The 5,545-nt window shown below is 38.9% G+C and overlaps 1 protein-coding gene across 1 annotated transcript in view; it reads left to right on the top strand.

The window, feature by feature from the left end:
- Nucleotides 1–4,913, top strand: part of bckdhb (branched chain keto acid dehydrogenase E1 subunit beta) — a gene marked incomplete in the record, with an annotated part of 56,644 nt that extends 51,731 nt beyond the window's left edge. The window contains 1 exon segment of the mRNA XM_014029669.1: nucleotides 4,468–4,913.
- Between the last annotated feature and the right edge of the window lie 632 nt (nucleotides 4,914–5,545).

Raw genomic sequence — 5,545 nt, 5'->3', positions numbered from 1 at the left:
ATCTTTCTAATTACTTCTCTCTCCGTTTTTCTCTCTTTCTTTATTTTCTCGTCACTTAAAGAAAGTCACTGATGATGAAGAAATAAATAAACTAACAATATTTGGTTTCGTTTTCTACTGAAGTGACAAAAAATAAACAAAAAAAGAACATGTTCCAGGGGAGGTGGGGGACATTAAGTCTGAGTGGACCATGTTCCGTACCTCCATTGTCGAGGCGGCTTACCTGAGCTGTGGCTGTAAGGTTGTCAGTGCTTGTGGTGGCGGCAACCCTCAAAGCCACTGGTGGACACCAGCGGTGAGGGATGCTGTCAGGCTGAAGAAGGAGTCCTATTGGGTCTTTTTAGCCTGTGGGACTCCAGAAGCAGCTGATAGGTATTGGCGGTCCAAGTGGACTGCGGGTCAGGTAGTCGCTGAGGCAAAAAATCTGGCGTGGGTGGAGTTCAGAGAGGCTATGGAAAAAGACTTCCGTATGGCTTCAAGGCGATTCTGGTCCACCATCCGGTGTCTCGGGGTTGAAAGTGGTTCACCAACAACACTATTTATGGTGGGGATGGTGCGCTGCTGACCTCAATTCGAGACGTTGTGGGTCAGTGGACAGAATACTTCRAAGACCTCATTCCTACCGACACATCTTCCCATGAGGAAGTAGAGCCTGAGGACCCTGGGTCGGACTCTCCAATCTCTGGTGGTGAGGTCACTGAGGTGGTTAAAAAGCTCCTYGGTRGCAGGGCGCTGGGGGTGRATGAGATTCACCCAGAGTTCCTTAAGGCTCTGGATGTTGTGGGGTTGTGTTGGTTGACGTGACTCTACAACATCACGTGGACATTGTGGGCAATTCCCCTGGATTGGCAGACCGGGGTGGTGGTCCCCCTTTTGGTCCGCCAAACCTTTTTTAGCGTGGATGCTCATATTTCAAATAAAACTTCCAGACTCCCACCTATGTGACGCGCATGCGCTGTTTACAGGATTAAACAACAGGTTGCTACGGTGAATGCTACTTCTTAGCTTGTTCGTTGTAAAGTTGTTATTCAATCAGAACCGGTAAAATAATTATCTGACGTGCTTGTTTAGTTCACTGTTTATGTTTTAACCACCCTGTTGTCGGATGCTCCGGTGAAGCTTGTATTTTATAAAATGTGAGCGACGTGACGTGCTGCAAGTGAAACTAACACAAGTATTGATCTACTTTAGTTTCGACACGGTCCAACACCACTGCTATCAGATGTTTCTATGATTTCGCCGTCATCAAGAAGATGGAAAATTCAAAGAAAAAGATGRAGCAACTGGACTTCTGTTCTGTAGCTGAGGACGAGTGGTGCTACAAGATTTAAACTGCATGACTTGAGGTTAGTATCATTATTACTTGGATCAATCTGTAAAGCCCCACCTCACATGAGACATGAGGTCTGACTGTTTATACAAGTGGTTCTCAGTCCTGGTGCTTGAGGACCACTATCCTGCATGTTTTGGATGTTTTCCGTCTTTGGTACACCTGATTTGATTGACAGGCTTCTGCAGATCTTAAAAACCTGCTGAGGAGCAGGGAAACAACTAAATCATGAAGGGTAATGGTCCTTGAGGACCAGAATAAACCACTGGTTTAAACTGAGGTTCATTTTGACAAACATATGTTTCTAATTCAGTGCCATATTTTTTATTAATTTAATTTAAAATCAAAGGAAATTCCCATACAACAAAATAATACAAATCAAATAAAATTAAAGGWAGCAGAAAGAAGAAAATCTTATATCTGATACGTACTGATATCTGATAATAAAACAAAGCAAAAACAACTCCTCAAACAGCAGCTCTTATAAATACAAATTTTACTATTTCAAATTTCTTTAGCAAATTAACTTTTATCGTTCTTTTAAATAAATTAACTGAGCCACATTTTTATAATCACTATCCAGATTATTCCACAAGCTTATTCCTTTGACTGAAGTACTACATCTGTTCTTCAAACTGGTTCGAATTAGATTTTACAAACATCTCTATTACCTTAATATTATAATAAMTAAGTAAGTTATAACTCAGTAAGTACTCGTATCGGTACTCTGTATTGGCGAGTACCCAATCTGAAGTACTTGTACTCAGTTTGAGAAAACCTGGTATCGGTGCATCCCTAATAGTGAATTTCAGTGACACTGGGTATAAATGTGACGATGGGATGGCTTCAGTTCAAATCTGCACGCCAGAAACAGTCCCATGTTTTTAATATGAAACAGTCATCTTGGATTCACTCTGAGTGAAGGTTTGGCTAGTTCTTTGTTTCATTTGGAACATTTTTATTTATCTCAAGATGTGTGCTGGACTGCTGTCTTTTTYTTACGCACTGCTCCCAATATGTCCCTTAGTGAACAAAAAGAAAGTGACTTGAATGACTGTGTGCTGCAGAGGATAACTGAATCACTAAAGTCTGACTTTCAAAGTGATACAACGTTCAGCCAAATCAAACCAACTGGCAGCTTTTATTTCAGATTGTGACCTGTGAAAATAAATGCATTTGGAGCTGTTGTGATGAAAGCAGGTTTCAGAGACAAACGGACCAGAATGCCATCTGTGGGACATACCACTTTTAAATTTTTAAAGGCCGATATTTATAAATGTCTTTTATAATTATATGAAATCTGGATAAGTTTCTTCATGTTCTTTATAATCACACCTCATTTCTCCATGCCAGGATGGTTTACGTGTTGTAATTGTTTGTATAATGTAGAATTAGCTGTAAATCAGTTTAACTTATTAGTGAGAATCTGCTAAACCATTTTTTTCAAATGGTAAAAGATTAAATTAAAGATTAAATCTTCCACACTCCACACAAAATGTGAAGATAAAATGGATTTCATTTTTGGTCTTGGTGCAAACAGGGCCTTTAACCATGGTGGTGTGGCAGCTCCTCCTTTGGGTGGGGTGGCAAAGATGACCTCTCCTGGGTAAGAAGGCCATAATAGCATCTATGCTCTTGCAGCATGTTATTACATCCTATATTTACACGAAACAGGGGTGGCAGGTCACGACGTGAAGCTACGGGGGGTGAAGATGCTGTGGTGCATGTCGTATTAATCACACAACCTGACATTACTGGAGATTATAGGACCGCTCAGCCTGTAATGTGGTCTTTGATGYAATTTGCCGGTTGTAGAAGGATAATTTACAGCACATTTATGGGATTACTGTTATCTAATATTCATCAGCCATTTAATTTGAATAGTTTAGCATAATGTAATTTGTTTTTCTTTTGTTTTTNTTCTTTGGGTCTTTATGAATTGAAAATTGTAAATGTGTTGGAAACAGCCCTGACATCAGCAGCTGTCAGGTCAGGTGACTTCACAGTCCCAGGTGTTAAAAACTCTGAACTGTAGGGATGTAACGAGACTCTCGTCTCACCAAACGATACTGGTTTAATGAGACAAAACAGGATTTTAATCAGAAAAAAAGAAAAGAAACAGTTTTTGCTCCAAACTTAACCTATTCCCTGTCTAATTTCTTATTATGTCCTTTGAAATGGTGTTTCAACCACTCTCATCCTTCCACCTTCATCAAAGCTCTGACTGTTTTTAGGGATCAAACTCCTTTTAAACAGAGGCCAAAGTTAAAAGCCCTGAAAATGTTTATTCACAAAGATTCTCTTCAGAGTTCTGACTTTTTTTCTCTAAAATACAAATGATTTATCACAGGTTAAAATTGTTAGCATAGTTTTTTTTCCATTGCTGTTTATAGGTTTGCTAAAAAAATGTAATTTGATGAGAAACGTGATTTTTTTTATGCCCTCCCAATATTATGTCACCCATACAAAACTATTAAAGAACAGACTTCAGATTTACACTGTAATTTACCTTTGGGATTAGTAAATGAGTAGAGCAGAGTACTGCAGTGCTATAAGGCAAGCTTTGAACACTTTATAAACTGCCTGAACAATGTTAGATGATATAATCCCCAACATATCCTCTGCCTGAAAAAGCTTGAAACCAAATCTTTGCACAGGTTATTTTCCAAACTGAACTGTCAGGACTTCATTGATAGATGATTGGCATGTTCATCATTTCTTTATGTGAAGCTATGAAAACTTCTGGATTCTATAAGATCTGTTCTGAGTATTTTCACGTCTGCCTTTCTTTATACCAGTATGTAACCAGACCACCCAGAACTGATTATAGTGACAAGTGTTACCAGGGTATGTATGTTGGGAATAAACCTGTGCATTTCTGTAAAGTTATGATGTGCATCTTATATTGTTAGCCACATCTGTCTTTTATTGTTTGCAGGAACTGTGAACAATATTTGAACCTAGGACAGTCAACGGGCCACATTGTTTCGAAATAACTTTTCAATTGTTTCTGTCGTCTTGAGTTAAGCAGTTAAAATATTGACTCATAAAATAGAATAACTTTTATTAGACACTTAGTTGAATCCAACACTTGTCACCTCTCATCACTGTTCAACTTTCTCTTCTGTCATCCACAGTCACATGCCAGGTTCTTCACTTATTGAAGCACATTCTCTTCTCCAGGGCCATGAACTCCACACTCTCCCAGCATCTCTTCTTCATTCATCCAACCAGGAGCAGCCAGGAGAAAGGCTTTGTTGACCATCCAATCAGAAAGTACTACCCATATGGCCTCCATGTCCCCTCATCCTCAGTCTGGAAGACTGTTACCATATCATTGGACTGGAGAACTTTTTCTCATGCAGTGCAGACGTGACATCAGTTCTAAGTAATAAAACAGGCCTCAGATACTCACATAATTCACATTTTTACATTATTTGGTTGAATGTGTTACTGTCTGCCCTGTTTGTGTTGTTACATTGAAATAAATGTGATCAACCCTGTTTTGAGTTGACATGAAATGATTTATAATATTATAAACCACCTGTGATTTTTAGACAAAATAAAAGAAGTGTTGAAAATATTCGGTTTGACTCTTTCAATTCATTATTTTTACTGTAAAAATTTGAAGTTAAAACATTTGACGTAATCATTACATCATTTTGCTCTTTTTAAATAAATGGCTTTTTAAGTCAGGATGTTTTTAAATGACTTTTGATTTCTAACTCCTAATATATTCATACAACCTCAACTCATTCACATGTTCTGGCTTGAAGGCTTCTCTCAGACACACTCCTGCAGCGAGTCAGAGCTTGGACCAGCTGGTGCAGCATGAAAGTTTGCAACTGCTTTCAACATTAGCCTATGTCAGCAATAATGCTAACATCACTTTTAACACAATCACACAAAGAGACACACACACACACACACATGTTCTTCTATTCTCATGGGGATTTTGCATTGACTTCCTTTCATTTACTGGTCATATTTATAGCCTAACCCTTCCTTCTACCAGTCACTAGAAGGAACTCTTCTAAAAAAATCTAAATATTTATTTTGATTAGACCCACTGTAAACGTTGTATATACACCTACCAGACCACGCCTCCAACCGTTCCCGAAACCTCCCCTAATTCTCACCCTACTCTGTCTAAACGTCCCTTCTCAGAACTCTCCTCCCTTCCTATGAAGCATGGCACATGACGAACACTCAATG

Source organism: Austrofundulus limnaeus, unplaced genomic scaffold (assembly GCF_001266775.1).
Source record: "Austrofundulus limnaeus strain Quisiro unplaced genomic scaffold, Austrofundulus_limnaeus-1.0 Scaffold938, whole genome shotgun sequence".
NCBI classification, from domain to species: Eukaryota; Metazoa; Chordata; class Actinopteri; order Cyprinodontiformes; family Rivulidae; genus Austrofundulus; species Austrofundulus limnaeus.
Note: the sequence above shows the minus strand (reverse complement) of the source record. Positions and strands in the feature narration are given on the sequence as shown.